This window comes from Zonotrichia leucophrys, chromosome Z (genome assembly GCF_028769735.1).
Source record: "Zonotrichia leucophrys gambelii isolate GWCS_2022_RI chromosome Z, RI_Zleu_2.0, whole genome shotgun sequence".
Taxonomy (NCBI): domain Eukaryota; kingdom Metazoa; phylum Chordata; class Aves; order Passeriformes; family Passerellidae; genus Zonotrichia; species Zonotrichia leucophrys.
In genome coordinates this window covers 14561800-14572626 of record NC_088200.1, presented here as the reverse complement: position 1 = coordinate 14572626, position 10827 = coordinate 14561800, and the positions used below count along the sequence as shown (strand labels likewise).

Here is a 10827-nt window from a genome sequence, read left to right as displayed (position 1 = left end):
CATGGAGCAAACACCCACAACATTGTCACCCTGCCCTGGGATCCCTGGCTGCCTTCTGGATTTATATCAAGGGGATGTTGGCCAGTCTCCTGTGAAATGTGCTGCAGGGGCTTAATGACTCCAGTGAGACAGAAGCTGTGGAAACATGCCATGTATAAAAATGGTGTATTGTCTCCTGGAACCACAGTGATTCAGTAATAGTTCTCTAGGAAGAGTGATCCTTCCTGACTCAGGAGTGCTACACCTTTTGTCACTTTATTTTCCTTGACTGGAGTCCCAAAGTTGCCCTAAAAGAAAACACAACCCTGTGCCATGCCAAAATATGTCTTTGGCAATGCTTTTGTTTATCCTCTGAATGTTCAACTGTTCTCCTGAGAAGAAAAAGCTTTTTTGGCTTTATGCTCTGTAGTATCTTTTTGCCACACAAGAGCAAAGTCAGTAAGTAGAAGAGTAAACATTAAAGAGTGTAGCAGATGTGTACCTGGCTGGAAGCAAAAAGAAATGTCTGTTACTAAGCTATTATTGTCATAACTGTGGTACAACCAACTATGTAATAATTATATATATGCATTCTCCAAACCAATATAGGAGGTTTAACCAGAACATTTATTATGATACTTTATTCTGTACTGCAACTACAAAAAACACTAGCAGAAAAATGTGATCTAATTTTGTAAGATCTAGAGCAGGAACCATAAAAGGCTCCTTCCACACAATGAGCTACCCTATTATAGTTATAAAAATGAGGACAAAGTTTGAACCTTACTTGGCTCAGTTTGCATTATTTGTTCTTTCTGTGCATGGGCTGGGGTTTTTTTTTCATCTATATCTCATATTCTGTTGCTCTTTACTGACTGCTCTTTACATTTATAATGCCATTTCTTTTTACATTATGTGCTTTAAGATAGCTCTCCCTCACTAATTAAAATAACTGCCTCTGTTAAAATATTACTGCTTTAAGTAAAATGAATAGTATGCTTGATTAAAATAATTCATTATAATGCCAGACCAAAGGGAAGCATAACCTTTTAGAGTCTGAACTAAAAGCAGCAATGGCAGTACTTAAACACTTTCTTGCCTCACTCTGCTCTAGCAGGGCTTACCCTGACTCACTTCTACAACGTTGCAGAGCAAACATGCCTTTGGTGCCTGGCAAACATATAAAGGCCCAGCTTTGCAACCTGCTTAGGATGAGTAGGTGATTAGAGCTAACAAATACTGGCTGTGTCTGTAGAGGAAGATTCATGGTAAAGAACACCATAATCTAGTCTTGATAACTTAGTTAAAATAATTTGCAAGTGGGAAAGCTGCTTTTGTGGCTGTGCTTCACTTGCACAGCCAGGGAGCTGACTGGCATCCTATGATTGAAAGAATGTATGCCAAGGTAAGCTTGCACCTGCATCCTTGGAATCAGCAAGCTGAATGAGAAACTTCCCTACCTGGGTGACAGCATTGAGTTTGTGCTATCCTGAGTTCTGCCTAGTTTGTGCCTAGTCGTGCCTGAGTTGTGCATTACCTGCAATATTGTAAAACTTCCACCAACATGTTCTGGATAGTGGTTAAATATAAGAAATTGCATTTAATGAATTAAAGAATGAAATGGTTTCAGAGAAAGGCTCCTTATTCATTATATGTTACTGTAATGACACACTCAGCTGTGTTTCTTGAACGGTGCTTTATGCTTTTTTGTCTGATCAGACTCCAGCTTTGGCTGGCTGAGTGGTTTCAGTGAAGTGCCTCAGTCAGCCATCCTTGCTGATCAGCAGACGGGGTGGTGGGCTCGGGTGGGCACAGCTGCTATTCAATGAGGTGCCATTATAGATCTGAAAAGGATTGACTGGCATGTGAAGAGATGGAAATTGTATCATGGTTCTCTCTCAGCACTTGCAACATTAATGTTGCTTCCTTAGTAGTTTCCACTATGATTTATCTAGAACAAAAATGATTTTGAATTGCAAGAGCCAAAGAAAAGATAGAAGAGAGACACAAGGGAGGACGAGATGCTGGGAAACAATTAGATTTTTCCAGTGACATACTTTGCCCTGTGACATGTCTTTGCTGACTCTGCTTTTGTATCCTTGTTCTAAAAATGCCCAGTGGACAATTTATTTAACTGGATGAATGATTTTAGACTGTTACACTTGAAACTGAAGAAAAAGCAAGCAAAAATATCACCTTAAGTATTGTCAGGGCACAGTGTGAGCCAGATCTTCCAGGAAAAGTGGGCCCTCCCCAGGGGAGGCAGGACAGGAGGTAGCAGAGCAGGTCCTGGATGGAGACGACCTGTCCTGTCCATCCCAGTGTGAAAATCAGACTCTAAACAGCATATTGCTACCCAGACCACTGAAACCATAAGGACAAGAAACCTGCCTCCCAGCCTTTCTGTTTGTTTATATTGGCATAATGGCTTTGGTTCCTAACAGAAAAAAATGACAGGCTGTGACCGCTGTGTTCCTGTTAACAGTTAGAGACAGTTCACTTTGCATGTGATGGATGTTTTACAATTACTAATCTTTAAATTGCAGCAGTGCAGCTGGAGAGGAATGAAGAAGCTACTCAGAAGATAAATGAATACAGCAGTTAATTAAAGATATATAGTTTCCACTTGAAGCAGTTCTATGTTTTTAAGGAGGAATTGTAGGTGAAGAGGAGGTAAGCTCAAAGAAGCACTGGGAAAGAACTTTGAAGTAGCTAAAAGTACAATTTCTGAGTTGTGTAATGGAGGGGGATTGCAAATTACAGCACAATTTCACTGAGGAAGATCTTCATGTCTATCTCAGTAGAGATCAGAGTTTAGAGGCATGTACTGCATTGCTTTACACAGCTTAGCTTAATGGGGGCAGGGGAAAAAAGGCAATTTGGCAAAAAGTGAGGAGGAAAAGCGTTGAAGTAAAAGAGAATGAGAGGAACTTCATGTAAGATCTACTGTACTATGTACAGGTCCTGTGCCCAGAAGTCAACAGATACTTTACTAAGGATTTGAAAACCCAACAGGATCAAAGACTCAGTTGTAGTATCTGCCATGCAGAACTATGTGCATATTATCTCTGTCAAAGAAAAATATTCTGAGCAGATTAATTCTCCAATTAAACGAACTACCTATTAGTCACTTGGTTGTCAGGAAATTGAGGTAAGCTCACCAAACTCATATCATGTAGGAAGACACATCATTTAAAGAAATTAATCCCAGTACTTCATCCTTTCCTCTTGCTTGTTCAGTTTTTCAGACCCAAAATTAATCGCAGAAAATTAGCGTTTAGTCTATATTTCTAGAATTTTTCTGTTCTGGATGCAGGCTTGGGTGCATTCTACTGCTGGGCAGTGAGATGATCAAAGTCTGGAAAGAAACCACCACTTATTTCTTTCTCTGTTGCAGAAACTTGAGGCCAATGGGCCCTATCTGAGGTTTAACTGTGCTCTGCAAGTACATAGCTCATGGCTGAAAAGGAACTGCTGGCAATTTTTACTTCTTTGTGACATCAGAATTTATCAAGCAGAAGGTCTGTGGGACTTCTTACTTTGCTTTGGTTTTCTTGCTCTCATTCTTGCACAATATCTTAAAGGACAAAATAATATACTACAGAAGAGAATGAAACTAAGTCAAGCAGATTTTTGTTTGGCTAGGATGAGAAATTATTAAAAATAAATGATCTTGTCCTCTTGTTTGCTTATTTGTTTCTGCTATTACCCACTTAATTTTGTCATGTGTTTGAGGGAAAAAAAGTTGACGAATCCCTACATTTTTTGATGTTAGCAGAACCTCTACCAGACACTCATGCACATCAGGCACTGCAGAAACAGCTACATGAGTGGGAGAGGAAAATGCACTACCCATCTGTCTCCAGGATTTAATTTATTTGGATTTTTTAAAATGCAGATAGTATTTAATATTTGACCTGATGCCTCAGGTTTTAGCTTTTATATTTTTCAGATTCTATACTGCTTTAGTGTATAGTTCTCAGCTTCATACTAGGGGGTAGCAAGGTCTCTTCACAGAGTAGGTAGACAAAACAATGCCTTCTCTAGCTGGGGACCAAGGACAACTGATCCAGATTTCAGGCCCAAGAGCAAAAACAATGTGGACTGAGGAGAGAAAAACAAGGAGGATGAGACTTTATAAGCTAAAACTATAATTGGACAACTTACTCTAATATGCAAATGGACCAGAACTCATAAAGTGAGAGCCATCGTGACCATTGTCTGTTTTGTTGTGACCATTTTGGTTTCATCTTGGGTGTAGCCCTGGCTGGGCTATTGTACTGCCCAGGGTGCATCCATTGATGCTTTTTAATAAATACCTACTTTATTCTTTGACTCCATCTAATCTCTCTTCTAGATTGGCCTTCACAAGGCATCACACCAAAGGGGGGTTTCCCTATTTTTCCCTATTTTCCCTCTCCTCTCCTCTCCTCTCCTCTCCTCTCCTCTCCTCTCCTCTCCTCTCCTCTCCTCTCCTCTCCTCTCCTCTCCTCTCTCTCTCTCCTCTCCTCTCCTCTCCTTCCTCTCCTCTCCTCTCCTCTCCTCTCCTCTCCTCTCCTCTCCTCTCCTCTCCTCTCCTCTCCTCTCCTCTCCTCTCCTCTCCTCTCCTCTCCTCTCCTCTCCTCTCCTCTCCTCTCCTCTCCTCTCCTCTCCTCTCCTCTCCTCTCCTCTCCCTTTCTCAAAGGGAATTCCTTGCAACAATTACTACATCCAAGCCAGCACTGCTCAGTACCTCTCAGCTGCTGCTGGAGATGCAGTGAAAAGCCACCAGGTGCTTCCAGAGCCAACAGCAGATGCTGGAGCAAGTCTTCTCTCAGAAGAGAGAAGAGCTTAGAAGCACAGATAGAAATACTCCAAGAGAGCTTAGAAACACAGATAGAAGTACTCCAGAAATGGGAATCCTCCTACTAAATGGCAGAAGAAGTCACAGATCTCTAGAGAGCTCAGTAGGGAGGGAGCAGAAGAAGATGCTGTTCTGTTTTTGCATGATGCCCAAGAGAATACCAGACTCCAGATAACACTGCATTGAAGAACAAAAGCAGGATTGCACTATAATCTACAAAGAGAATTAAAGAAACTCCTTTTGACTAAAGTTTAGCCTTTAAGCAGCTGTTCAGTGTATTTACTTGTTTAGAAGTTAATAGTACATATGCATCAATAAGAAAAATAAGTCCTTATTTATTAACAAGCCAGACGTATTTCTTAGAACAAACTTCAATGAAATTCAATGAAAAGAATGCCCAAGCAAATAACATGTACAGGGCTCACAGCCTGGCAAACACAACCTCTGTTAAGCTGTCAGTATATAGGTCAGGCACTGAGCAAGAACTTGCTCCATGACTAGATTTCACAAAATCACTGGGCAGATCGACCAATAGTGCACTGCTTATATGTTGTAGCTGTGATGGGGAAAAAAAATTATTTATATATATATATATAATATATATATATATATTAGGGCTCTTCCTGTAACTGCCCAGAGCGAGTAGTGTTTAGGAAGATATTGATCCTAGGTTTGTAATTTCTTCTGTGCATACATGCCTTAGTTTAAGTTCTCCATGATGATTATTCTAGTAGCAATGTATAAGAGAAATCTAACTGTGAGTAGCACTTTAACAAGGAGGAACAGCTGCATTTTACCATTTTGAATAGACAAGAGCTATGATGCTGAAGCTGTAACAAAACTTCAATCCATTATAAAGCTGAATCCAATAAAGCTGCCTTCATGTTTATACCAATATCCTATGTGCACCTAATGAGAGCCAGGTTCTTTGCTCTGCTGATGCAACAATATCTCAAGAGGAAGTTCAAATAGCCTTAACAGAATAGAGAATTTCCTGAGGACAAATGAAAAAGTAATTTAATTCAATATACCTCCTGGTGTTTCCCAGCTGCAGAAAAGGAAGAAAGGAGTTCAGAGGAGAACAACAACAAGGGATTATACCTTTGGATCGAGCATCACTTCAGTCTCTACAGATTTTGTGCTGGATTTTGTGCAAATGACTTAAAAATATCACAACTTCCTTGGCTGGTGTCTCTTTCCTCACCTCTTCCAGATTCCCCACACTGCTCTGACAATGCTGGCAATGTGAAATGGTACATCACATGTGTGGTGTATCCATGTGGCTGCCCAAGTACTCCTGCTCCAGCTCCAGGTGCTGCTGCCAGAGTATGTCAGGAGAAAGGGAGGTACTTAAGCTGCTGGATGTGCTAAAGTGATCCTTCAATGCTATAAACACTTCCAAGGGCCTGTGACTGTCAGATTCAGACAAAATAAGGCTGGAGTTCAGCTGCGATAACTGGTAGTTCCAGTCAAATTAAATTATTGCGAAATGGGAGAGCAATAATAGCTATGGCTGGCTGTCCTAATTTCAATTACCCATGATTAGACCATATATGGAATATTTGTGAACTTGAAATTCACATCTGTTCATTGAATAATGCAAATATCATCTCCAGGGGTCTGAGAATCTGTCTCCTTCAAAGTACTTTCTTGCCAGGTTAGCAAGGTGCTGAACCTGCATGCTCCTTCCAGAACTCAGGTTATTCCTGTGGTAAGAAGCCATTAATTTTTGGATCTCAAGGCAGCTCAATACCATTTTCCAGAGAGTATGGAGAGAATTTCTGGGTTTTCATTCTCCCTTATTTATGCAGCAGACTCTAGTTATGCCTCATATCCAGTGTGATAATTTGTGGGCTTGATGCACATGAAAGAAAGAAGCAGTCTTATCTATTGCCAAAAGCTTTAATATATTTATATGTTGCTACCTCTTCACAGTATTTTACCATTCCTGCAAAGAGTTCTGATTTTAGGATAAGTTGCACTGAAGGAAAGAAAAATTCTCTGCTCAGACTGTCATTACTATGCTAGTTTGATGAGAAATCACTTGTATAGTTATTGTTTCAGGTCAAGAAGTCTGATTTGGTATTGACCATTAGAAGATTATTCTAAGCAGCCGTGGACACACCTCTTGGCCAATGTTTAAGCTCAGAGTAAGAGGATATCTACAAAATGGAAATGATTTCTTAATCATAATGTTAGTTTCTTAGTGCCTTTCGTCTTCAAGAGATGAGAAATGCGAATTAGCAGTGTACCTTGAACAGTGCAAGATACAACAGAATTATTGCAGCACATGGAAGTGACTAAAACATACAAAGTGACTTATCTTCATGACTGAAAATTGCATTGTCACTAAGACCATGACTTTTGTGTACAATCTTTACAAACAAAACTACCATACATCATGGTGTATTTTAACTGTTTTTTCAGCCTTGGTACATTTTATGCATATATAATCTCAAGTTTGTGTAATCATAGTTTGTTCACAGAGATTCAATAATTAATTATATACTTGGGCAACAAATAGAGTGTACACATATCATCTCTAGAAATTTGATTGAGTTTTTTGAAGGAGAAAGTTTTTTGAATGCCAAATGTTTTTCTGACTTTTTTATGGTCAGTTCTAAAAGGTTTTTGCATAACGAACACCGAGGATTTCAGACATGCACATGGAATTCACTTGCATTCACTCTGGGAAAATAATGTGACTAATATTTTGGGTACAGAACTTTTTATTGTGTGACTGAAATGTCAACATTATTGCTATTCCTCTGGGATAAAATGTCTGTTTGCTGGTATTGCTGAAATTCTTGAAGTTACCTTTATGTGTGCAAGGACTACATGCTCGGCCTGTAAAATCTTTATTTAAACACATTGTACAGTACTGCATGATCTCATTTTATTTTAGTTGCTGGCTACCCTCCTAGGAACAAAACTCATAAGCACCTGATTCAAATTATACTCAGAATACACTTCAATCTCAAGCAAGACATTTTCTTATTTAAAACCTTACTCTTAACTAGATAATGCACTGGACTGAGAAAACACAGAGACAAGGCTGTCAAAATGCAAAGCATGTGAGTGTTTAATCAGAAATATTAGATATGATTCAGACAGATTAATTTTACCCAGAACATATTTTGCTGAACCTTTTCAGGCATTGAATCCACAGGATCGAGCTGCTCTGCAGCATCGTTCAATGTAAGTGCCATCACTGTGAGATGATCTCTGTATCTTGGAGGACACAAGGGAAGAACAGAGTATGGAAGGGTAGGAACAGCACCTTTCCAAAGAGAATTGTGCAGCTTTTGCCTCTCCACTCTGCTGCATCTTGTGGTGTGTCTGTACAGGCGTGCTGGCAGCAGTGGGTGGCAAACTGGCAAATCTCCAGCCCATGTAATAAGGGTGGGCCTCAGGAGCTGATAAAGTTTTTAAATTTGAACTGTACCTGGTGAACAAAAAGAAAAAGGAAAAAAAAACAAATGACCCTGAAGTCAGACATATTGTAATAAGATGCCTGAAATGACATCATGGCAAAAAAAAATCCGGGCCACAATCCATCTACAAGTGTTATAAATAAATCATGTAGGGTTTATTTCTGCTCTCCATAGCTTGCTTCTGTGTCAATGCATGTGTGTCTATCAATATGTAAATCAGTAACACCTCATATAAACTTTACCTCATGACCATATGGTAATAATTCACATTGCCGTCCTTTTGGATGTTGCCTCATACTTACAGCACTGCTTCTAAGCCAGGATACTAAATATTAACTTTCTTTAATCTTAAAAGGTTCTGGTAAGGTGCTCTAAGTGCTTAGTGCTTATTATGGGTATTTGAGGACTTTGAAGATCACTGTGCTCGTTGGCAGTGGTGAGCACAGGCAGTTTGGCTTCTCCAGACAGGAAGCTACAAAAACAGGAGGTTTTGTGCACAAGTGGATAAAACAGACCTTTTGAGTATATGATTGGCCCGTTAGGTGATCACAAACAGAACTGGTAGTCCTGAATTTGTATATGCAAATGACATGTAAAAATTCGTAACACATGCAATATGACATATCTCCAAAGGTCTGAAATCGCCCCTTATTTCAGAAGCATGGTGGCTTCTTAAGGAAGACAAACAACAAACTCCCTCTCAGAGAGAAAAAGGAAGATAGAGAGGAAAGATCTTTTCTCTTCCTATTTATTTAAGTGTACTTCTTCCTAACAAAAGTGCAAGCCCTCTAGCATCATGTTTCCCTTCTTGTTCATCTCAAGTTAGTGAGGATGTCTTTGCCTATTTTTTAATTACATTTCTCCTCTGAGTTAAAACATCAAGTGAGATGCCCACAAGGCATATTTTTCTTGGCCATAATTTGGATACAGTAATTGAAGCTGCTAGCTTCAAAATGTCATGTAATGTTATAATCAGTCACTTTTTCTGTACACAACATAATTGCTCTTTCTTCGAAGTAAATAGGATGTCATATCCTGTCAATTTTACTTTCAAATAGCAATGACAAACTATTTACTGAATATTATAAATCTTTATGCAGCCCTTTACCAGTCAGCCAGAATTAATTTTATTTACCTATCAATCCTTGAAATGATAAGCAGATGGAAGAAAGCATGCTGCTGTGAATTTGCATGTCAATCATTCTTAACAACATTCAGACCTGTTTATTTTTATGATGTGTTTATTAATATTGTTTTGCATGTACATCAACTCAATTAAGTTAATGAGTGTACAACTTATTCCTACAATTTTCTTCAGGTTCTCAACATTTTAGTCTCTTTCAGAAAAGCTTTCCCCTAGCATCATTGTATCATTACAGCAGTGTCAGGCCTTCTGTCAGAAACCCTGTTTTTCCAGCATTTTATCAGCTGTTGATGATTATGTCTGTAATTCTTCAACTTCAACTTCTGTTGAGAATTTGCATTTAAGTTCTCATCTGTTTTTTCTCATCAAGATGGGTGTGGGGTAGGGGAGAGAGAGAAAAAGAGACAGAGAAAAAAAGAAAGAGAAACAGAGAGAGAGAGAGAGAGAGAGTGAGTGTGAGTATGTTTGCGTGTATGTGTGTGTGTGTGCACCACTTTCTGTAAGAGGTGAGAATTACTGTTAAATTATTTCTTCTCTGTTTTTAGTAGAAAATAACTTTCTTCTTAGATTTCACAAGAAAGAAATTTTCTCATTTGACAGATCAAATACACAGGTGCCTACTCTCTGCAGTTACTGGGAAATGTGTTATTACCATAGCCGCCCGCCCTTTTCTTTACTTTTTGGTTGTTTTGCTGTGACATTTGCAGAGAACATGAGATAGATGTATGAAAGCACTTACACAACTAATGCAGAAATTAACAATATCATGATTACTGATAGATGCGGGATTTGCTGCCTTCTGGTTGAAAAGGGTGAAGAACTTGCTGCTCTCTTATTCCCGCTGACTGCTGCAGGCATGAAGCCATGAAATCAAAGGTGGGTGGCACCTCCAGCTTCCATGGCAGGCACATAAAGAGGTATCAGCTTATACCCACTGAGAAACTCCACCTCAGAGAGTGCAGCCCTGGGTCAAATTTCGAAAATGTGGAGAGAATTAGGTTTGCACACATATCATTCACTTTAGACTCAAACAAAGAAAATAATGAAAGCTTCATTTGCAGTATACAGATTTTTTAAAAAAAAATTCTATAGATGTGCTCTTTATCAACTGTGTCGGGTTCTGGAAGCCTGATTGTGAATTTTAGATTCTGATGTTGGGACTGGATGTCTGAAAATAGGAGCTTAAGGCTTTGGCACCACACCATTTAAATCCTATGCTGAAACAAAATGTAAGAGCTAAATGTCAGGTTGGTCTCTTTGAGAATAGATACTGCATTTCCACAAAGATGATTTCTACAGACAAAATAGTTCATCTTGAAATGTCCTGCATGCCAACTAACTCCATTGTGGTTGGTTTAGGGTTACCATACTGTGCTCCTCCTTGCCTGAGATTGTGCTCCCTTGTGAAAATTTCCATGACACTCTTT

General features: G+C 39.2%; 1 long non-coding RNA gene across 1 annotated transcript; it reads left to right on the top strand.

Annotated features, from left to right (window-relative positions):
• The first annotated feature begins 1224 nt into the window (after positions 1 to 1224).
• LOC135459398 (uncharacterized) lies at positions 1225 to 3560 on the top strand. The gene is made up of 3 exons (XR_010443028.1): positions 1225 to 1384; positions 2526 to 2652; positions 3377 to 3560. It is a non-coding gene; the product is annotated as an uncharacterized LOC135459398 (long non-coding RNA).
• Positions 3561 to 10827: the final 7267 nt, after the last annotated feature.